We start from the raw sequence: 25,385 nt of genomic DNA on the forward strand, positions 1-25,385 counted from the left end.
CGACATGTCTCGAATGTCTTTTTCAGGTTGTCTAAGTGATGTTTTTCGGATATTCCAATTACTACGATATCGTCCATGTAAAGAAATGCTTTGTCTGGTGTTAATCCTGAAAATGCTATTGACATCATTCTTGAAAAGCTATTTGGGCTTACATTTAATCCAAAAGGTAATCTGGTAAATTGAAATGCTCCATTTTCTGTGCTGAACGATGTGTATTTTCTCGATGATTTTTCTAATGGTATCTGGTGAAAGCCTGACATTAAGTCTATAACTGAAAACCATTTTGCTCTTCCTAGTTGATCTAATATCGAATCTATTCTTGGTAATGGAAATTTGTCTGTAACTATCTTCTTGTTCAGTTGTCTAAAATCTATGCATAATCTCCATGCTTTTCCTCCATCTATAGCTTTTTTCGGTACCAGTACTACTGGGCTGTTGTACTCGGATGTAGATGGTTCTATGATTCCTTGGTCTCTTAGGTTTTGTACTTGTCGATTTAATTCCTCTGTTTGCGCATGAGGTGTCCTATAATTCTTGATATATACCGGAGTTTGGTCTTCAACTCTTAGTTTTTGTTCATAGAAATTGTTACAGGTTAACATATCATGCCTTAGGGCGAATATGTCCGAATATTCCTCGCATAACGATACTAAGTTGTCTCGTATGTATTTTGGTATGTCTAATTTCAGTGATTCTCGTAATTCTTTTTTTCTGTCTTTGCTGTCGTTGACTAGCCTATATATATTGAATAGTTTAATATCCAACGTCCTGATTGTGCTTGCGTCTACATTTACTGTTTCGTACGTTGTGTTCAAAATTTTGATGTATGGATTATTACTTGAAATAATTGCTCTTGCTATGAATATTCCTGGTTGTATTTCTTGCTGTTCCACTATCCTGTCTTTCTTTAACGTTTGAAAAATTTTTACGATTCTGTAAATTTCACATCTAGGCGGTATTATTATGGTGTCATTGTCTATATTATCCAGAATTTTCGTACTAATGTAACAATCGTTGTCCTCTTTAATGTGCATTTTAAGGTTTGCGTAATCTAGTATACATTGAAAGTTAGAAATAAAGTCTCTCCCAATGATTCCGTCTGTTGGAATTGGAAAGTTAGGTTCTACCAATTGAAAGATGTGTTCGAATCGAGTTCCTTTTACTTCGAGTGTTGTCTCAACTTCTCCCATTGTTTGCAACTCTCCTTTAGTGACTCCTTTTATTTTCGCCTTTGTGTTTGGTTTCACCTGTTCCTTCATAAAATCTTGTGAACATTTTAGTATTGAAATGTCAGCTCCTGTGTCTATGATAAAAGTGCTTGTGTTTTCAAGAATTCCTGTTTTCATTCGTACAAAGTTCGTTAGGTTTAGGTCGAAGTTGTAAATGTTATATTTTATTTCTGCCTGTGTGCTTCCAACTTGTTGTTCATTCAAAACCCCAACTGCTGGTTTTCTTGCTCTTCTTGACTGTCCTCTATTTCTAGTAACCTTACGTTCCTGTTACGTCCGCCTCTCTGGTTTCCTCTGTATGTTTGATTGTTAAATTGTCTGTATCCTCTGTTCGAATAATTTCGTTGATTGTCCGTCGCTTCTCCTTCGTTCCGTTGTCCGAAGTTATTTCTTCTTCCTCTGTCATATTTGTTATGGTATCCTCTTCTGTATTGCTGCTGTCCTCTCCTATTCTCGTAGTTTGTCCTATAATTTAAGACTCTTCCTTGTGCATTTTCTTCAGTCGTATCGATCGACAAAAATTTAGATACTACTTCCTGCGGTGATGTAAAGTTACCTGCTTCCAGTATTATCTTAGCTTTCTCTGCATTAGCGTTTCGTTTCATTGTTGTTACTACAGCTTCGGTCGTATATTTCTTTGCTAAGTCAAGTGGCATTCCTTCCGCTATGTATGCTACTTTTAATGGTTCTGCTAACTCTTCCACTTCAGATGCGTACACTGCTGCATCTCTATGCCCTTGCCTTTTTTTGGCTAATTTGTCTATTAAATTCTTCGGATTATCACCTTTTAATTCTTTCTTTAGTACTTCAGCTATCCGTGGAATTGTATCTTCTGTGGTTATTAGGTTCCTAGCCTTATTGGTGAGTCGCGTTTTTATTAGCGTTACAGCTGTGTCTTCATGACCTTCTGCCAATTTTCCAAGTAGTTCTAATGCGTCTAAAAATGGTTGTAATTTCCCTGCGCTTCCATCGAACTCGTTGGGCAATATCTTGCTTGCGATATTCAAAAATTCATTGATTGTCAAAGCCATGTTTAATATTGTTATATCTTGTTTTATGTCACCTTTTTTCTCTTTTATTTCGTCGTTAATTATTTCTTCTTCTCCTTCCTCGTCGCTTTTTCCTTCTTCTATTTCCTCATCGCTTTGTTCCTCTTCAACTTCCTTGTCGATTGGTTGATGTATTGAACTTGGAACCACTGTTCTCACATTTACTGCTTGAAATGATCGTATAACTTTGTCTCTGATTTTTCCAAAATATTTGTTGCACGATTCCCTTTGTTTGTCCGAAAGTGCTTCCCAGTTTTTCCTAGTCAATTGTGTGAACTTGTTATAAGCTTTAATTAGCTGTGTCGTTACTTCTTCCTTTATGTCCTTAGATTTCGGAACTTTTTTCTTTAAGACTCTTCTGCTTTGCCTGTCTATTTCTTGTGCAATTTCCTCAACTATTTTGACAAAATCTTCCCAAGTAACTTTGTTGCTACTCATTTATACATAATTTTTTTTCAGCTTCTGCACTTCTTAGCGAAAATATAAATTCGATAGTCTTACGGTGTATACCTATAGATATGTAGTATATAGATATATAGTAAAAAATATAGAGATAAAATAATACGTCAATATATGGTAAAAATATGTAAAAATTGCAGTAGTAATAAAAATTCAAAAATAAATAACGTTATATTAACCCTTGTAAATAAGTAGTTAGAATAATAATTTAAATGTATTATGCATATAGCGTATATTTGTTATATATATCGTATATTTATTTTGATAGGTATATTTACGATAGCAAATATTAAAATCATAAAAAATTGCAAAAATGTACTAAAAATCAGTAGTCAAATAATAAATGAATAAAAGTCAGCAAGGATAAAGTATACGTTGATAAATATGTAAAAATCATATAAAATTGTATCATTGCGTCCTATAATAACTTAATATGAGGGTAAAAAAAAATCTTTGTATATTGATAAATATTGATAATAGAATAGAATAATTAAGTAAAAATAGGTAAACTTGAAACATATATTAATGTAATTAAGGTAGCACATAATGTTTATACTTTATACTTTATATTAATCAGGAAATACCATAAAAATAGCTAATATGGACTTACCACTTTTACGCGTCTTTGTTCGTATCACAAGTCCTCGCTGCACGTTCCATAGCATTGTCCATTTTCCATTGTCCCACGATGTTCCATCTCCATACTATTCCCTTTTCAGCTCCGCGTCGGCCTGATGTCTCCATCCATTTTACATATACCACACTGTTGTCTAAGGTGGTCTAGGTGCCTGAACATTGACGTGTTTCTTCATACCTGTCCTGTTCACCAGTCCTGAGTTCTTCCCTGGTTCTGGATCGCCATATGACAGCCCTGGGCACTAAGGCTATCTTCTCCCGGTGAGCGTGGTTATCCCTTATCCGAGGGGTGGAATAATTGATACGCTTACTTGTTGAGTTGGTTTATTTACACTCGCATTAGTATAAGCTGGTAGCACCTCACCCAAAGAACATCTCGTGTAGAAAGAGACACTATCTTTAATGTGGAAATATTACGTCTGATCACCAAAATAGAATGACGAATGTCTAATATAATAATAAAGAATTCCCTTGTTATAGTTTAACTGTTTATATATTTAGAAATGCCTATTCAGCATCGACCATGAAAAGTGTTTATAATTGACTCTGCAATTATTAGTGAATCGTGATCTTGGCTAACAATATTTATATAATCGAATGAAGGTTGTAATGTTGTTTTGATGACATAAATAACTGAAAGTAATTATCGTAGATAATTACAGGGTGTTTTTAAGATATATCTACTGAGTACAGATGAATTCTTGTACAGTGTGGCACGTGGAGCCATAAGTGAGAGTTAGGTGTCTTGCGAGGACCAGTTATCAGGAACCATCTCCTGTCTATGACACTCGATGTGGTCGTTCCGATAAAAGGTACTACCTCTGCAACACAACCCTACACCCCTATAAGTAGGTACTTTAAATTAGTTTGAACAAGTTGTCCTCGAAAAATGCATAGTTTTCCCGCCTTTTGACTTTGAAACTACAATATTTCATTTGACGAAGAAGAGTATATTAATAAAGTATAGCTCGATTACGATTTTTTCGATATAAATATAAAAACTTTCGATAGCGAATAAATCTAAAACTATTAATTTTATCAAAAAAATGTATGGAACGAGTTTTACTTAGAATGAATGTTGTTACAAACTTTTGCGGTCAAAATATAATAAAAATTTCCACCTCCGAGATGGGGTTGCAACGACCCCCATGGTTAAAGCGCCTTTCGGCATCATATAGATTTTGATCCTTGAACTATTCACTACTTATTCTCAAATTTTCAGGCAAATCGTTCCATTCTGTAAAAATTGCGAGCTTTTGTCCTATTTTAAGTTTTATTACTTGGACTACACCAATTTATGGCAAAAATACGTTTTTGAAAATATTTTTCTAATCATTACAGTTACCGGTTAATATGGGTTAGTATAAAAACACACTAATTAAGCAAGGTCCAAAGTATTTGGGCAAAGAAAGTTAAGGTATTGTATTATTTATGGATTAATTACTACAGAAAAGATAGACACACACGCATGCCGAATGACGTTGAAAAGTTAACACGAAAATATAATTTAATTTTCTGTCTACTCTCGAGAAGTTCAGAAAACTAAACACAATTATTTATTGATGAAAACGCCAAAAAATATTTTTGCGATTAGTGGAGTTTGTTAGTTCGGATAAATCGTAGAAATTCTATCAGCGATTGTCTGCTTTTTGTAGCTGAGAGAATGTAACTCATTCAACCTAAGTACTAATAACACATTAAATTAATTAAGTTTAGACTATCACACCGACTGTCCGAGAGACGTTTTGTTTTTTTTTTGGCTCTTGTTATTTAATTTTGATTCTGAAATGTACTAATGTGTAATAGGCCATGAACAAAATTATGCGAAAAAGACTACCTAAAATTACGGAAATACTTTAATTCATCTTTAGTGTCCTTTAATTTATGACTAGACTTATTCAAATATGCAAATAAAAATGTATAAAATATGCGCATAAATATGCAGTAATTTACGTAAAAGTGTGCATATTTATCTTGAAAATATGCATTTCATAAAAAATATTGACAATATTTTCTTATTTACAAAAATATTTACAATAAATATTTACAATATCTTCACATGTTATATTAATTAACATGGATGTATGTATGTTACAAACTAAGTTTATGTGATTAAATATTTAAGTATTTTAAAAAATAAATAATATTATTTCGAATTGCGCTAACAATAAATTATCAAATGCCGTTGGCAAATTTCCTTTCCAATATTACCTTTAACGTTTTGACACACTTTTTCTTGACACTAATTCTTTTATTAAAAATGTACTATCTAATAATTTTACTTTGGAGGATTCTAATGGTTTTCAAAACAAAACTATAGTTTGATTTTATGAATGACAGTTGCTGTTGAGGAATGTAATTTTGGGATGCTTGCTTAGCATCCAATACAGATTGGCAACTATCATCCGTTAAAAGGCTAAATTAAGTTTTTCAAATGAACAAAATGATCAGCATAGAAATTAGCTGCTTCCAACTTCCAACCATGTTCCCCATCGTGTTAAAATGGGTTGCGGTGGCAGTGTAACAACAGGAAGCATATCTCTATAATATTGTATTCTTACAGGTGATTTCAGGAATAGCTTTTTGATTATTAAACTGTTAACTAGTCAAAAAGTTTTTCTTATTTCCTCCGCAACTCTGTTTATTCCATACGCTATACATGTAACATGTATTAAGTTGGGATACAATAATAGTGTAATGGTAAATTAAAACAGTGGCAACTGTTGCCATTTGAAGTCCGTCAATAGAGGTTCTACCCTCTGGACACTGCAACCCACATGGGGCAAAGTTATATGTTGCCTAAAGTTAAATCCAGGAAAATTTTAAATACCTATCCTATTAATTTAACAAGATTATGTACATTTTTTTATAAACTTAAACACATTTAAAGGGGTTTAACTCTAATATCTTGTTGGCTCAGGCATGCTAACCTGAAATAAAACCTGATGATGGAATTGTAATTCGGAAAACGTTTATTTTGATGTATCCCTTTTTAGGGATTTTTTGTGATTCATGGTATATAGCTAACTACAAGAATTTAATTTCCTCGTGGAAATTTTATTAAAATATATTTCCAATTTTTTAAATCTTTGTTTGTACCCCCGTGTAAATATTTAAAATAAAAAACCAAATAATATGTACATAATATTATGTACTTATTTTTTGTCACAAAATGAGCAATAAACTTTATCCATATCCACAGATAGCTCTTTGACAGAAGGTTTTATCCAAGGGTTTTATGCATGCTTTAAAGCGATTTTTCATAAATAACTCAAAAACTGTAAGTTTTTACTAAAAGTTTTCATCACTAAAATTGAAGCTAATAAAAAATATAATAAATTGCTTATAGTATGGTATAGTTAGACCCAAACCCAGACATCCAAAGTGAAAGTTATCCTCCAACACCAAATTGTTCTATATGGTCCACATAATGTTCAGAAAAAAGTCACACCATTTTGAGCGTCGGGTTTGGGGGGGAGAGGGGGGAGAAATCTGCAAATTCGTAGTTTTTTACGTTTTTCGTCAATATTTCTAAAACTAAGCGGTTTAGCATAAACAACCGTCTACACAAAATTGTTCTACATTAAATTTGAAATAAAAAAGGCCCTATGCATAACCCTTCTAAAATGAACGGTTCCAAAGTTACGGAGGTAGTATAGTATAATTGGTCCAAAAAAAGGCCTAACCCAGACATCCAAAGTAAAAGTTTTCCCTCAACTCCAAATTGTTCTATATGGTCCACATATTGTTCAGTAAAAAGTCACACCATTTTGAGCGTCCGGTTTGGGGGGGAGATGGGGGAGAAATCGGTAAATTAGTAGTTTTTTTACGTTTTTCGTTTTACGTTTTGCGTAAGAAATGTTCTATAGAAAAATATTCTATATAAAATTTAAAACAAAAAAGGTTGTACCTATACATAATTGTTATAAAATCAACGGTTCCAGAGTTACGGAGGGTGAAAAGTGGAGGTTTTCGATACTTTTTATATTTACCGATTTCTCCCCCCTCCCCCCCCCAAACCCGATGCTCAAAATGGTGTGACTTTTTTCTGAACATTATGTGGACCATATAGAACAATTTGGTGTTGGAGAATAACTTTCACTTTGGATGTCTGGGTTTTTGGTATAGTTATATTATAAATATTGCCCAAAAAATATAAAAAGTATCGAAAACCTCGACTTTTCACCCTCCGTAACTCTGGAACCGTTGATTTTATAACAATTATGTATAGAACATTTGTTGTTTTAAATTTCACATAGAATATTCTTGTATATAACATTGTTTAAGCTAAAGCATAGTTTTGGAAATATTGACGAAAAACCTAAAAAAACTACCAATTTACCGACTTCTCCCCCATCTCCCCCCCCCCCAAACCGGACGCTCAAAATGGTGTGACTTTTTACTGAACAATATGTGGACCATATAGAACATTTTGGTGTTGGAGGAAAACTTTTACTTTGGATGTTTGGGTTAGGCCTTTTTTTGGACCATACTATATTACCTCCGTAACTTTGGAACCGTTTATTTTGAAAAGATGATGCATAGGGCATTTTTTATTTCAAATTTAATGTAGAACAATTTTGTATAGAAGGTTGTTCATGCTAAACCGGATAGCTTTAGAAATATTGGCGAAAAACTTAAAACAACTACGAATTTACCGATTTCTCCCCCCCTCTCCCCCCCCCAAACCCGACGCTCAAAATGGTGTGACTTTTTTCTGGACATTGTGTGGACCATATAGAACAATTTGGTGTTGAAGGATAACTTTCACTTTGGATGTCTGGGTTATGCCATCTTTTGGATCAACTATACTATACTATTACTTGAAAAACCCGTTAATGTTAATTTAAAGTAAGTTATTGGTAATTAAATGTATATTTTTTCTGCGACTGTTCAAATCTAAGGATTCAAGCTTAAATAACGGGAAAGAGATGCATTTTATAACACTTAGGTACTAAATACTTGTCAAAGTACTTAGAAATACCTATCAAAAATGAGATCCAGAAAAAGTTGATAGCATCAAAACCTTCTGTCAAGGGTTTTATCCAAGGGAATTTAATTAAAAAAAAAAAAGAATGTGTGTGTACTTTGTACGCACGTAAGAAGATATTCTTCTATTATATAATAGGTAATTTAAACGAAGTAAATATACTTAAAAGGTTATTTGTACTTATTTTATTTAAAAATCAAACTAAAATTCTTATCTACCTACCACTTTCAAAAAAGAAGAATATCTGCAAAAATTATATAATAATATACTTACAATCATAAAATCTATAAAAAAAATAAAAAAATAATAACTTGCTTGGGGCTTGAACCCACTTCACGTCTACCGCGCCGTACGAAAGTTGACGCCATTTCAAACTGCGCCAAACTCTCGTATACGTCATGTGGGAATATACACAAACTAAACGTTTACACGATAAATATATATGAATTTAATAAAATTATTAGTTTGATTTTTGTCGAAATAAAATACAACAAAATATAGAGTAAGAAAACGATATATGAGATTTGAAGATTTGTAGAAAGTTTGTTCGTAATCAGATTATGTAAATTAAAGCATTGTCTACTAATAGGTAACTACATTATTTTGTTTACATTTTCCAAATAGATAGGTATTGAAACTATTAGGTATTTCCAACTGAAACATTTAGAATTACGTACCTGCGGCTTTTCAAAACTATTTAAAAAGTCACTATAATTATAAATTTGATTTTATTTCTGTCCACACATCAATAAAAACTAATATTATACAATATTTTTGTTTACCGATAACCTCCATATTGAACAATTATTGACAGATCATTTCAAAATTTCAACACCCAATCAGAGCCCGTATAACAACTAATACCATACTGTCGGTGTGCGCATGCGCGCGAATCAATCAAATTTTACCCTCAATCGATTCGCCGTTAAAGAAGAATATCTTCAAAAAATTGGGCACCCTGTATAAATAATTATGTTAATGTTTATATTAGTGAATAGATAATTGAATAACCTTTCAAATGAGCTATCACACGATCCCTATTTTTATTTAAAAAAATCATCGATTGCTTCATTACGCCCAGATGGATGTCTTCACTTGTATGATATATATGCCAAAAAATTATAATTTAAAAATGAAAAATCAATGGGAACATTCCAATAGTTGGCTGTATACCATAGTTTAAAAAACTCATACAGAATTAAAAACTTCAAATTGTATTCTGGTATAAAATCGTTTATTAAAAACTATCTTATATGTCATCCGAATTGATTGCAAAACGTTTTCGTTCTAATTCAGAACATCTTCAGTGCATTCTGCTGACTAGTTTGAAACTAGCACACTATTTAAAGTGGTAACCCCATGGGTTACATATTATCTTTTAATAGAATATGGTGACTACAAGTCGATGTTGTTAGATATAATAGAATACATGCTCAAAGGGCAACATGTTTTCCTACTCGAAAATGCTAGGTATGCCAGTTCAATGGGCACAGACCAACTGAGAAAAAGAGTTGACCATTTTCTCAGTTGGTCTGTGCCCATTGAACTACCTAGCATTTTCGAGCAGGGAAACATGTTGCCCTTTGAGCATGTATTCTTAGTCTGGGCTGATTATCGGGGAATAGGCCATTTTTGGGAAAAGTTATTTACCAGCAATTTTATTGCTGGAATCGAATTATAAGATCCTATATATTAATAATATAGGTATGCAAAGTCCTCAGATAGTGTGCTACTTTTTTTATAAACAAAATGGCGCCCGAAAATCGTGTTTTTTTCAATTATTGCTCTATAACTCCAAAGATTTTAACTTTACAACAAAAACACTCAAATAAAAATTCACCGTGATTAAATTCTGCATAGAGACGTGTTTTTCCCAATCTGCTCCGACGAAAATTTTCCTCGAAAAATGCAGGTTGTCCCAACAAAATCTTTAATTTTCAAATAAAGTTTTAGATAAGTGATTATTTACCAATAATTAAATAATTTGGTGACTTAAAAGCCTTCTTGGTTTAGATTATTGTTCCAGAAGCTGGTGAAAATTAAACGAATATTTTAGCAACAATTCAATTGTTAATTAATAATTTACGGTCGCAATAATAACCAAAATAATTATGATGCACTGATCAAACTTTGAAATCTTTAAAGATGAGATGCCTATTTAACATTTTGTCGACAAAATATAAATTTTTTATTTTTTTGCATAATCTTTAAATGTTTAAAAAAAAATAGTTATAAACAAATTAACATTTCTCAGAAAGTTTTTATTATATTATAATTTTAAAAAATAGCTAAAATGCGCATTTCAAATATCTTGAAAATGAATGCTTTAAAACTTTTTTGCAACCATTTGCAAAAAAGTTATGAAATAGCAAAGTAAACACACTATTACTACGATGTTAATAATTTTTTTTTTAATTCTTTCAAAGCGTAGAAGTGAGTTTAAAGTACAAGGTAATTATTTTTAAAACAATATCGATTATCAGCTTAATGGTTATATAAATATATTTTTTTGTAATTTACACGCGCGAAAGTAGAATATTACAGTACCGTAGCTACCCGCCCACATACACAACTCGCGCGAGTTTAAGCGTGTCAGTCGCTTCGAGTGAACATTTTATCTCCGGCTCTGTATCAAGCCTACTTTCGCGCTAAAAATTACAAAAAAAAGTATATTTAATCTTTGATTAAAATATAACCATTGCACTAATTTTTGACATTCTTTGTGAGTAATTAGATTGTACCATAGACTCACTTTTAAGCTTTGAAACAATTAAAACAAATTATAAACAATGGAGATATCGTATATTTATTTTGCTGTTTCCTAACTTATTTGCAAATGGTTGGAAAAATTTTTTAAAGCATTCGTTTTCAAGACCTATGAAATACGCATTTTAAGTATTTTTTAAAATTAAAATATAATAAACAATTTCTAAGAAATGTTAATTTGTTTATAACAATTTTTTTTAACATTTAAAGATTATGCAAAAAAATGAAAAATTTATATTTTGTCGACAAAATATTAAATAGGCATCACACTTTCATAATCTTTCTAAGTTTGATCAATGTCTCATGATTATTTTGGTTGTTATTGCGACTGTAAATTGTTAATTAACAATTGAATTGTTGCTAAAATATTCGTTTCATTTTAACCGGCTTCTGAATTTATAATCTATACCAAGAAAGCTTTTATTTCACCAAGCTATATAATTATTGATAAATAATTACTGGCCCAAAAAATTTATTTTAAAATTCGAGATTTTGTTGGGAAAACCCACATTTTCCGAGGAAAATTTTCGTCGGAGAAAATCGGGAAAAACATGCCTCTATGTAGAATTAAATTGGGGTGAATTTTTGTTTGAGTATTTTTGGTGTAAAGTTAAAATCTTCGGAGTTATAGAGCAATAATTGAAAAAAATACGATTTGTCGGCGCCATTTTGTTTATAAACATAGTAGCACACTATCTGTGGACTTTGCATACCTATATTAATAATATATAATATACAATATATAAATTGCTGGTAAATAACCTTTCTTTGTACTTTACTAATTAGACCAACGTATTATAACTATTTTTTTTTCAAAATTTAAAGATTATGCAAAAAAAAAGAAAAATTTATATTTTGTCGATAAAATATTAAACAAGCATCTCATCTTTATAATCTTTATAAGTTTATTACAATCTATACCAAGAAATCTTTGATGTCACTAAGTTATTTAATTATTGATTAATAATTACTTACCTAAAACTTTATTTGAAAATTATAGTTTTTGTTAGGAAAACCCGCATTTTCCGAGGAAAATTTTCGTCGGAGCAAATCGTGAAAAACATATCTCTATGCAGAATTTAATTGCGGTGAATTTTTATTTGGGTGTTTTTGTTGTAAAGTTAAAATCTTCGGAGTTATAGAGCAATAATTGAAAAAAATACAATTTGTCGGCGCCATTTTGTTTATAAAAAAGTAGCACACTATCTGCGGACTTTGCATACCTATATTATTAATATATAGAATCTTATAATTCGATTCCAGCAATAAAATTGCTGGTAAATAACTTTTCCATGAATTTTGCTAATTAGCCCAGAGTATCTATTATATCTAACAACATCGACTTATAGTCACCATATTCTATTAAAATATAATATGTAAACCATATGTTATGGGGTTACCACTTTAAATAGTGTGCTAGTTTCAAACTACTTAGCAGAATGCACTGAAGATGTTCTGAATTAGAACGAAAACGTTTTGCAATCCATTCGGATGACATATAAGATAGTTTTTAATAAACGATTTTATACCAGAATACAATTTGAAGTTTTTACTTCTGTATGAGTTTTTTTTTTAAATAAAAAGCGACATGATTCGTAATTTATCTCCAGAGTCGCCCATTCTCGAGAAAATGAATTTATTACAACACAAACGTCCTCACTGCACCTATAACTTCAGAGGCCTATATCTTAAAACCATGATTTTTAGCAGCAAGGGGCCCATTGAGTCTTTTGTTCTACCCATCAAGGACTACCAGAACCCAAAGTTCCAGAGCATTTGACAGCGAGCCATTTCCCATAAGGTTTCTGCGGGGTCCTTTGCAGTTACTCGAGCGTTATGGGGACCTATTGGGTTGTAAAGAGTAGTTTCTAAAACTAAATCGTAGTCGTAAAAATTTTGGTACTAACGGGATGGTACGCCTTTTTTATTAACTTCCCCCCCCCCCCGAATTTCCAGTTAAAATATAGCAGCCAGTAATTTTTTGTTCCTTCAAGTGCTTTTTCAACTTAGTTTTCTGGGCCAAAGTTCGAAGCCAAACTTCTCCACACACGTACACATATGTGCGATTTTTTTAATAAATGTATCCCACTATATTATATTAATACGGCTATATCTACTTAATTTATAGATCGAGTTCAAATTAAGTGCAATTTCATTTTATCCCTATCGAAATTACCAATTTACATTATTTCCTAGAATATTACGCATTTCTAGTTTCCAGATATATCTACAATAAACGTTACTGTCATTGTAATTAATTCAAATAGTTCAGGAATCACACGAGAGTCGTTGATTATGGGGGCTGTTTATGACCCTGTCCATAATATTCAAAGTTCTTGAAAGGTATTGTAATAGCCGAACTTGTAGTCAGGTGCTTATAATAAACTTTATCAAAGCCCCTGCTCTTATTGTTAGTGACAATCAGATTAATACATATCAATATAGACATACCTACAACATGTACAGTGGGCTACTTAATAATACAATTTAAATTAATGAATTTTTGGGTAACTGAATTAAAGCACCGGCTAATTAGTAGGGGAGGAAAGTATGCTAAATATGCAGTCACTCGAGCGCTTTGGAAACCTATTGAGTTGTGAAGAGTAGGTTCTAAAACCAAAAAAAATTAAGTCAAGTTTTTCATTTTAGTGGGGACTTTCCATTTTTAATTTAGTTTTCTATTTCCAACAATCGTTTTTTTCCGATTATAGCGCCATTTATGAATAATTCGAAAAAATTTTTCAAATAAAAGTTACTTATTTTTACGTAAGGAATCCGAATCTGCAATAAAAAAATGAGGGCTCCTATTTATAATTTTAAAGTAGCCCCCCACCCCACCTCTGTGGGGGAGGTCGTGTTTGGTGCCATTGGATAGATTTTTAAAACATATGGAATAAGTGTATTTTTCAGTTTTTTGATCTGATGTTCATTTCGCGAAATATCGCGGGATTCGTATTTAAAATTTAAAATTTACCCCCCACCCTTCTCCGTGGGGAGTCGTGTTTGGTATCACTCGATAGATTTTTGACAAATCTTGAGCACGTATTTTTTAGTTTTTAGATCTATCCTTAATTTCGCGAAATATTCGTTTTTTTCTTGTGAAACTTTTTCATGTTTGCATGTTTTTGCATGTTCTTAACTTACCTTATCTTAATCTGACGATTAGATAGATTTTTTTTCGGCCCCCCCTTTACGAACTCCCCTGTGTTTAAAGCCAATATATGGCAGAGGTACATCTACAGTGTACCAGGTTTCTATTCATATGATAGTCTGAGGCGCTCGAGTTACTGCAAAAATCCCCGCTTGGGCTCACCTACCACAAAGAGGTTCTTCAAACCATAGACAAAAAAAGATAGAAGAACAATTCCAAAAGAAGAAATAAGATCCTTTTACTAGGAAGCAAGAAAATGGTAAGAGTGTGTGTGTGTTCCCAAAGAGGGGGATGGCATTAGATGAACTTTTTGCTACAGATATTAAAATGGTAAGAGGACATCAGAAAAATATGCCATACATGAAAACAGATGAAGGGATATTAATAAATGAACTAAGGGAAATAATGAGAAATTGGCAAACTTACTTTACGCAACTGTTAAACAAAAAACGAGATCAAATGGGAACAATCCACAAAATTAAAGATAATCACAAAGTAGTAGAAATGCCTACAAAGAAAGAAGTAGGAAATGAAATAAATGAACAAAAAACCATAAAAGCTTAGGAGTAGTAGAAATATGGGCGGAAATGATAATATCAGCTGGGAGAAAGCCTCATAAAGAAAAAAGTAAAAGTATGGAGCATTGCGAACATTAATGAAATCCAAGTACGTTTCAAGAAAAACAAAAATTAGAATCTACAAAAGAGTAATCATACCTACAGTTACCTATGCATGCGAATTATGAATGATCTTATAGATAAATAACTACATATCGAACTAAAAATAACGACAGTAATTACAACACAGGGAATGCGATATTTAGGACACATTGAAAAAATGGGAAAGGAAAAATGGCGAAAATTCCGTTAAGGTACATAAAAGTGACATCGTCCCCTTGACTGTTCTAATGCATGTTGTTCTCAAGTTTCGAGATAATGCTGTTCCTTTATCTGGTATGACATCTTTATTCTTTACTACAAAGCTGCTGTTGACAACTCCATTCTCTTGCAGCTCTTGTTACGATGATTTTTCTCCCATTTTTTTTTATCATAGTGTACATCAGGTCTGTCGGATGAAGATTCTTAGGTTTTTACTGGTTTAGGATCGCCATATGGTGGAGCAGTGGGTCGATTAAACCTGGGGTAGGCCTTCTGCCATATTAGCATTCCCGTCTATTTCAGGATCTCATCTTTAGGGTGCGGAGAATCGGAATATCTGTATATGTAGAGTATCGTCATACTCTCGAATTGACGATACCTCCGGACATTCACATAGGACATGCTCGACAGTTTCGTCATCTCGTTCACACTTCTTATACAGAGGTGTGTCTACTAGCCCCAGTGTGTGGACTGTGTAGGTGTTTTCTTGGTTGACAATGGCCAGTTAAAAAACCAACTTTCAAGCGTAGGTCATTCTCAAGTACTTTCCTGATGCTGACTTCCCAAGGTTCTTTAGTGTTACCTTGGCAAGTCTATATCTTAGCCCTTCTTTCTATCTTTTCACGGTTTGTGCGTGAGAGCGACATTTGGCAATTTCCGCAATTATTGAAATTGAGAAGCCAAAAAGATAACCAGGTCCTAAGAATTTTAGGCCTTCTGCCTTCCTAGCTAGCTGGTCAGCAATGCGGTTGGCTTTATTTCCATTGTGTTCTTTAACCCAACTCAGGATGATATTGTTACCACCTGAAGCTTGTTCTAGTGAACACTGACTGTTCACACGGTTCTCATGACACTCCATTCTTCTTAATGTGCCCTATCAAGTCCCCTTGACGTTGGCGATTAACATGGCGAAACTGTCTCTGTCTCGAGCTATTCTAAATAGGTGTTCTGTTTTCTTTATTCCCGTCCACTCCCGGATATTATTCAACCACGAGGCCTGCTTTCTACCAATTCCTCTGCGTCCTTCGATTTTACCCATCATAATAAGTTAAAGAATATTATACCGGTCTCCTCTTACTACGTGTCCAAAATAGGCCATCTTTCTATATTTGATGTTATCAAGCAGCTCGCGGGCAGCATTTGCTCTCTTAAGGACTGCCACATTTGTCGGCATAGCCGTCCATTGTATTTTCAGTATACGTCTGTGCGGCCACATTTCAAAGGCCTCCAAACGATTAATATGACATTGGTCTGTTCAGGGTCAGTAGCGCTTGTCTGATGTCTGCGCAAATTATTATGGTTTTACCGGCTATACCTTTCCGGGAGAGTCAGAATATACAGTTAGAATATTATAGTTTGTTCTTACATCTTTATTGTTGACACATTATTTACAAGTTATAATTAATGAATGGTCTTAGGACTTTAGCGCCGAGAAAAGAAAATTCTGTTTATATATTTTATTTAAGACTATGTAAAAATAATTTATTTTTCTTAAATTTAAGTAAGCCGATACAAAAAAAAAATATTTTTTTATGAAAAAAAAAGTGGTCCCGTATGGGACCACTAGGCGTTTGGCAAGATCAAATATGGAAAAAATTCATTAATTTGTCCAATTTGTGGGAAATGGTTTAAAACATGAAATAACAGCCCAACGTTGCATTTTTCGCATATTGTGCGTCCTTTGAACTGTAAGCTGACATGACGCACCTGTTCCTTTTGCCCTCAGGTAGAAAGATGATCCTTGCAGTCAAACCTGACGCAATCAGGTACTCGAAAATTACTTCTCACTGAAAATGGAATGAATAGAACATTTTCTGAGTTTGTATAAAATATACTCTTATATAATCGGTTTACAACGTTCTCCATCTTCCGACACCCGTTCGCCATTCCTCTCTGTCCGCACATTTATCTACTTGCAGACCTTTTATGAAATAGGATAATAAATATCAACGCATGAAAGGCAATCCTTCCTAACCGACATCTATACAAATGTGCAGGAGAGCTGATCAAAAATTTTTTTTATTGAAAACTTCTTATAAAATCTTTACTTTTCATCATAGATAAATACTTGTTACAGTTTAGGCATTATAATATTGTGGGCTTTTATCTAAGAAGTAATATTTAAACTTAACACTTCAAGTTTACCATTTAGAGTTGGTTAGTAAAAGATTACCCCAAAAAAATAACAGGTACAACTATCTATGCGCCTGAGCCTACAAAAAAACTTTCAAGTATATTCAGTTACATACTTAAGCTATTGTATATGCAAATAGGTAAAAATGTATTAATAACGAAAAAATATTTTTGAAAAATAGGAAAAAAAAACTAAATAATTAAATTTTAGTCAGGTCCTTCAAGAAAAATAATCTAATTACTTATTATAAAGTAATATTTGCAACTCTATCCGACATTTTTGAAAGGAGTGAGTTTAACAAATAAAACGATTTTTGTTTTTAATCAATATTTTTATTGTATTGCAGTATTTTTTTAATTAAAAATTAAGAACTTAAACAAAATTTGGTTTTTATAATAAACACTGGGTACGAATAAAAAAAATCTTCTAAATAATTGTTAAATAACATACTTAAGTAACATCAAGAATTTGCTTAAACAAGAAAGAGATCTCAACATATTATTAATTATTATTACTCCAAATAAGGCACAGTGCACCGTTTAACATCACAAGACTCATCAGAGTTAAAAAAGTTTCTTTAAAAATTCATACATAATATTATGTTCGTGTGTACTGTTTCATTAACACTTAACTATGGTACTAAGATCCAAAACTCTAACTATTGGAAAAATAATTGGTAAAGAACACATTAAATGCAAAATTAACCAAGTGTACTTAGAGTAATATCCTATGTAAGACAATTTGTAAGGAACTCTATAATTCAATCTCAAACATATAACAAATGATAGCAAACAAACAAAACAAATAATAGTTAAAAAATTAACTTTAAATCGTATTTGGTCAAGACTGTAATACTGGAACCTCAAATAATTAAACTTATAAAAAATATGCTACTTAGGGGGGCTTGCGTAACGCTTCCTAAATCATTTTATGCCTAAACGCAGTTAATAATGGCATTGCATTTTTTTCTAATCCAAACAGATGACGGAGAAACAATAATTGCATTTTAATGCATTTACCCATAAATTTATTTAGGAAATGCTACACAAGCCGACCGTATACTTGTTATTAATCAGCCTTAACACTTTGACTTCTTATACTTTATAACATCAAAATGAAAGCAACCACAAATTATAATATACTCGTAATACTAATAATAATAACATAATATCAAAACAAAACTGTAGCAAAAATAAATTAAAAATCGCAATCAGGATCTTCTACGTCTGATTCTGGTAACACATCTTTCATATTCGCATCCCGTGGAATGTTCAAATATTCATGATGAAAACAAGCTGGAATGACTTGGTCAGTACAAAGTTCCTGAACATCGTGATATTTCTTTTGGAAATGGTCAGTAGTGATTTATAGCAGGACATAAGTGGGACCCTAGTCTTAGGCTGGACTTCAACATCGAATAATTTGGCAACAGAATTCATAGATGTTTTTATAGAAACAATGTGTTTGTTTTTCTTAAAAGTTGCAATCCGAACTTTACTTATTTTGCCAGTAAGATTTCCTTTAAAATATTTGTCTCCAATGTTATCCCATTTTTTAAATTGATCATAAGATATTCGCTCAACATTAAATGGTGATGGATTCTTTCTAGCTGTTGAGAAAATGGTGAACCATTGGGAATGGAAGTTGCATGTTTAAGGGTATTTTCAATGATGGCGTGAGACGTATCTACTGGCATATAAGTGTGCCCAGTTAGTAGGAAATTCAACTGAATTGTTTCAAGATTATTACATTCCTGCAAAGTTTGATGAATCATTCCCATAACATTGCGGTTCCGGTTTTGCCCTGGGCAACAATCGCAGTATAACAGCAATTGTTTAACATTTCCTCTGGCATTAACAGATTTAATGTATTTATACAAAATTGTTGCTACTTCATTTGCACCTCGTTTACCATTAGATTCGTCCCAATAATAACAGAATTCTTTACGAGTGCCATGCTCGTAGAAACATAGGTTATAAACAGCCAGTTTTCTACTATAGTATAATAGCATTGAAGGTGAATATGGCGTATTCAAGACCTTTTGAAGATCAAAGCTGACGCATAATGTAGAAGAATCATCTTTATGGATTTTTTTGTGACTTTTGAAACGGGCGTAACTTTCTTCTTTTTCTTTCTCATGCTGTTCTTTTTCTTTCAGTTTGTCAGGATCAGTGTTTTTTTCAAACATAAGGCATTTCTTGCACTTATCTTTCTTTGGTACATGAAAGCCGACGTTAAACTGCTCATGAAATATTTTGCGAAAAATTCTCTCACTCACAATATCCATACCTTGATTAATGACATTATTTTTATAACTTCCGTAAAGAGTTGGTATGTTCTTGAATTCTTCTGGTAAATAAACTTTACTGGAATCTTGGCGGCCATAGTGCGATGGTAAAGCAGGCAAACTTTTTATAAAGTTTATAACGGCATCCAGAGTAGTTTGTTTGGTTTTATTTGACGGCTAAATCTTTCCTCTCATGTCTTCCTTGGCAGATCTCCACTCTGCATTTTTAACAATACTATAAATAGTTTTATCTGAAACATTCATAGTGGCTGCTAAGAACTGTAAGCATACATTTCTCTTACCTTCTCCTTCATTTATAAAATATTTTATAGTACAGTTGCATTTTTCAGACTCACTGCGCTTGCGCTTCACACCTACTCTTTGCGCCAATGATACCAACCAATCTCGTCGTCGAGTTGTATCCAGTTTCCAGAAATGGTTAAATATGCTTTCTCTTCTTTCTTCTGGGATAGATCCACAGTTATTCCCACATTTTTTTCCTTGACATGGATTCGGGAGAACTTTCTTGGCTGGTACTGTTACTCCCTTCTTAGTTGTATATTCTTCCCCAGCTCTCTTCTTCTTAGATCTTTCTTTTCTTTCATTATTTTTTCTTTCCCTCAATCCAGCGTCACCTACAGTTTCTTCTTCTATGCCCGATCCATTCGTTGTTGGTTTTCTTCTTCTGAAATTCTTTTTCTTTTTTCTTGTTTTACCCGTTGACTATGCATCATCTGTTTCCTCGTCGCTTGCACTTCCGCTCGACTGACTCGTTCCGAATACGAATGCAGTATGCAGTACGTTATGCATAACCGACATTCAAAACATGGTTGCGCCTCCTAAGCGCCTATTATTCGTTTTGAAATTCAAATAAAATTATCTAAGCGACACGTTTGGCACAACATTAAGGCAAATAAAACTATCTAAGCGACACTCGGTTCCAAACTAATTAGTCAGGTAAAATTATCTAAGCGACATCAAGTTGGTATCGTTTTTTTATGTAAAATTATCTAAGTTCTTTTTTATACCTATTTCGCAACAAGCAAAAATGTCTAAGCACAAATGATGTCAAATACATTTTTAGGAACAAATGTATAAGGACACGTTTGGATCATATTTCTGTTTGTAAAAAAATCGGTAAGCGACTATGATAGCAAAATCTAGAACAGGAAAAAATACCGTACTGCTTGGTGCACATGATTTTACTTTCAGTAAATTTATCTAAGTTAACGGTTAATATAATTTTAAGACAGGAACAAATTACTATTCGTTTTTTTTTATAACTCAAACTGTCCAACCAACCGATATATAGAAAATTAGGACATTTTTGTTGCTTAGTCAGTTGAAAATGTGAGAATACTTAAGATTCACGTACTTCCTAAGCGACAACAAATCTCAACGCAGCGCTACGAGACCCAGACCAATCGACGTGGATTTTTATGGCGAGTCGAATGATATATTATGTCGTTTTACCAAATCTTGTCGGTTAGGGAGCTTTGCCTTTCATGCGTTGATATGCTCTTACCTGACAAATACTTCTTCTACACTCCTTCTAAAGAGACTAATATTCTTCCCAGATTTTCGATGTATCGGCCAAACATTTTGAAGTGCTGCGTCGATGAGATACGTAGATAAATATTGGTCAGTACCATTTTTTGGAACGTATGCAGACTCAATTCAAACAGTTGCACACAACTCATCTCTAAATATTTACTGTAATCCCCTTTTGGAAAGTTGCGCGGTGTATAATTAAGGTCTACGTCAATATAAGTTGTAGGTTCTGGCAGAGAAATTACAATTCGGGATTTGTATTAGTTTTTATTTGACTAAAGCAGAACTATTTACGTTTTGCAAATCGTTTTCATAACTTGCTTTTAGGTCTATTTGTACATCTCCTAGACGTCCAGAGTTTGCTTCCGCAATACAACTTCCGCACCTGTAAAGTTGACAAGCATTCAAGTTTGATTCAGGTGACTCAAAAAACATGTTTGTTACTTCATCTTCTTCATATGCCATATCTAAAGCTTCATGTAGTGATATTCCAGTGAAATTACCAAAATATAAGTTTAGACTACATATCCGCCTAGTGGGCCCATATGGGTACAGCAATATTTACACTAATTTTTAACTGTCGCTTGTAATATTGATACAAAAATATGTACACTGCGCTATATTTGAAGATCTTCTAAAATATGTAAAATTAATTTGATCCTGGTATTCCCAAAAACAAGTGCTGAAAATATTACTTTTATATATTGGATGTTCGTTATCAAACAAATTTTACTATAACACGATTTTATAACTTCCTTAGCTTGCGAAATCTAATAAAACACAGATGAGTATTCATCAACGCAGGTTCAGAAAAGGCTAAATAAAGTATTCATGCGGTAAATGTACTGTTGGTTGTCTGTTTTATTATAATTTTATTGTGTTAAATGATATCTTTACAGCTGGGTCCATATGGTGACTGTAGGCGCTAATGGGTTAATTGGAGATGCACCACGATTTAGTTGAATCCGCATGAGGATGTCTTTTACTATGCATAACTGAGATTATTATACATCAAGGTTGTATTGCACATTGACGCGTTACTAGGACAAGTTTGTTCGTACAAAACTGCTGACTCTACAAGACACGCATTGTTTCCGATACGTGTGCTCTCGTTTTCTATAAATATTTGTACGTCCTTTAATATTTTAATACTGCACACACGTTTATTATGAGCGTATTATTTACAAAAACATTATTTACGCTTACAAACTTATCACAATACAATAAATTTAAAATACAACTTTTGCTCTGTTTTCTTAAAAGTTGGAATGTTTGAAAACATTCTATATAATTATGAATAAACCTCCATTGAGAACTTGTAGCTGTACAGACCGACCTTATAACCTCCCGCAACATATATTTATAACTAAAGTGAATTTTGCTTTCACTCCGAGGCTGAAACTGGAAAGTAAACGGAAAATTATCAGAGAAAGGGCCATTAAGGTACATGAAAGTGACATCGTCCCTTTGGCTGCTTCTAGTGCACGTTGTTTTCGAGTTTCGAGATAATGCTGTTCCTTTAGCGAGCGCCTTATTGTGACGGTGTTTATTAGTAGCACACTGAATTCCTCAATGAAGATTGTTATTTAGGTTTTAGGTTATATGTAAGCGTATTTTATACCGCAGGTGCAGGTGCATAACTGTATTGCATTTAAAAATTTACGAAAATTGACAAAAAGGTAATAAGAAATTACGTATTTTATTTAAACATGGCAGGCGCAAAATCTTGGTCCAATGCTATTTAACCCTCCGTTAGACGCGTGGTCTACAATCGTAGACCACTCTCCTTTAAGTGGTCGCCAATTGCATAAAACAGCACATACGCCCCCATCCCGCTTAGTAGCTGTCACTAATACTCTTCTCTTACTCTTACTTACTCTTCAGTTTGCTAAACGCCGCCGATATGTTTGCATTATTTTTTTACCATTATTCAAAGACCACTGGTCTACAACCGTAGACCACGCGACTAAGCGCGTTCCAGTTTTTAATTGTATATATAAAGCTAATATGTAGCCTGCTGTGTATATAAAGCGAATAACATAAATGAAAATGTTTCAAGAAACGACTTCATTGAAAACTTAGCATGGGAACTAATCAAACATCAAATTGAATATGGATCAACTATGCCTTCCCTGCTAAGAAAACTTAGACGACAAGCTCGCGTACTGCTCGGAGTTCAAGAAGTCGTACCCTCTTCCCCTAATATTCCAACAAATTACGTGGGACGATGTTGTATATGTGCATGAATTTGCAATATGTCAACGAGAAGGGCATGCCAAAGATGTGACACATTTGCATTCAAGGATCATTTTGGGGATATTTGCACTGAATGTTTGACGGACTAAAATTGTCCCACTTTGACCATTTAATAGTTTTGTTCTTTTTTTTACTTTTTAGTTCTATTCTTTATATTCTTTATTATTGATCCCTATTGGTCATTCTATAAGTTCAAAGATAAAAAATAATTGTGTTTTTTACTAAATTGAGCTTATTTTTTAACCATTTTCATTTACTTGCGAATAAAAACCCAAAAAATCATGACCTCGTTTTTAATTTTACCACTGTCAAAATGAGAAAAGCCAAGGAACAAAACATATCTAATATCAAATTGCGAACATAAATAAACATGTTATTAACCACTAATTTGTTAATTTTGTCAAAATCCGGTATTATACGACAAAAAACTATTGGTCTACAATCGTAGGCCGCGCGCCTAAGCTTGTCCTGAGAAAACTAATAAGTATTTTGGAAAATTTTAAACGTACAATTAAAGATTACATTATTATCGGGTGCTGAAAGTTCCTGAAAACTTCCGTAACTTACAGGGATGGAAAAAAAAGAAAAAAAATTGTGTGATTTTAATTTCAAATATTTTATTCAAAATAAACTTTTTAATTATTCTGCGGGACTTTCGGCCCTCGGTAAAAATGTAGTCTTTCATTATGCGTTTAAATTTTTCAAAAATATTCATTAGTTTTTTCAGGATTCGAAAAAAATGAATGCATTGGCAACAGCATTGGGCCAAGATTTTGGGCCTACCCTCTTGCGACTGCGACTATCCCATTGATAATTTTTAGGATTTTTTTAAAAACTTTGAATTAAGGGCATAGGCGCAAAATGTCGCCTGTCAAAATGTTCAATGTGTTTTAAATGCTTTCGTTTTTTTCGAATCCTGAGAAAATTAATAAATATTTTTGAAAAATTTAAAAGCAGAATGAAAGATTACGTTATTACTGTGGGTCAAAAGTCCCTGAAAACTTATAAAATAAACACTTATAATGTTTATAAAATACTGGCTGCTGATTAGGAATTTCGATCCGAGTGGTCAAAAAATTGTTATAAACAATTTAATTGTTTATAAGGCTCTGGCTCAAAAACTAAAAGAGATAAAAAAATGTTTTAAATAAAATTTGTTCCTTAATAAAAAACGAAGAAAAAAACGTTTACTAAACTTAAATCCAACAATTATAACTCAAGATATTATAAAATTAGTGCACAATACAAATTGCAAATTGCAAAATAAGTATTCTTCGAAGCTTTATCGACCGTAACTCGGCTTCTACGAATGCAAATGAGCCTTAGAAGACCTCATTTTAAAGCTTAATTAATAGGCTTCCAAACGTATTACTTTATTTTTATTTGTTTTAAAGTTATACCCGTTTGAAGTTATAATTTTCTTAAAAAAATTATACATTAATCTGTTTTTAAGGTTTTCAAGTAAATTTGAGCTTTAACATTTATACTTTAATTAACAATAATGATAGAAAAACTCAAAAGGAACAATTTGAGCTTATGAAAATGTTTGTAAGTTTATTTTTGGCTAAGATATCAATATTTTGGCTAAGAATTTTGTCACTTACTTGACTGTGAGCCGATCTTGCGCCTCATAGCGCGCCAGTAAAATATCTATATCTTGATTAAAATACACTTACGAACATTTTCGTAAGCTCAAATTGTTCCTTTTAAGTTCTTCTATTATTATTGTTAATTAAAGTATAGTTGTTTATAGCTCAAATTTTTTTGAAACCCTTATAAACTAATTAAAGTACAATTTTTTAAAGAAAATTATAACTTCAAACGCGTATAACTTTAAAACAAATAAAGAAAAAGTAATTTAACAAACTTTGTTTGGAAGCCTATTAATTAAGCTTTAAAATGAGATCTTCTAAGGGCCATTTGAATTCGCAGAAGCCGATCGACAAAGCTTCGAAAAATACTTATTTTGCAATTTGCAATTTATATTGTGCACTAATTT

The 25,385-nt window shown here is 32.6% G+C and overlaps 1 protein-coding gene across 1 annotated transcript in view; it reads left to right on the forward strand.

Moving 5' to 3' along the window:
* Positions 1–25,385, forward strand: part of LOC126891818 (uncharacterized) — a 554,573-nt gene that overhangs the window by 229,646 nt on the left and 299,542 nt on the right. The window lies entirely within an intron of this gene.

The sequence above is a fragment of the Diabrotica virgifera genome, chromosome 9, assembly GCF_917563875.1.
Source record: "Diabrotica virgifera virgifera chromosome 9, PGI_DIABVI_V3a".
In the NCBI taxonomy this organism is placed as follows: domain Eukaryota; kingdom Metazoa; phylum Arthropoda; class Insecta; order Coleoptera; family Chrysomelidae; genus Diabrotica; species Diabrotica virgifera.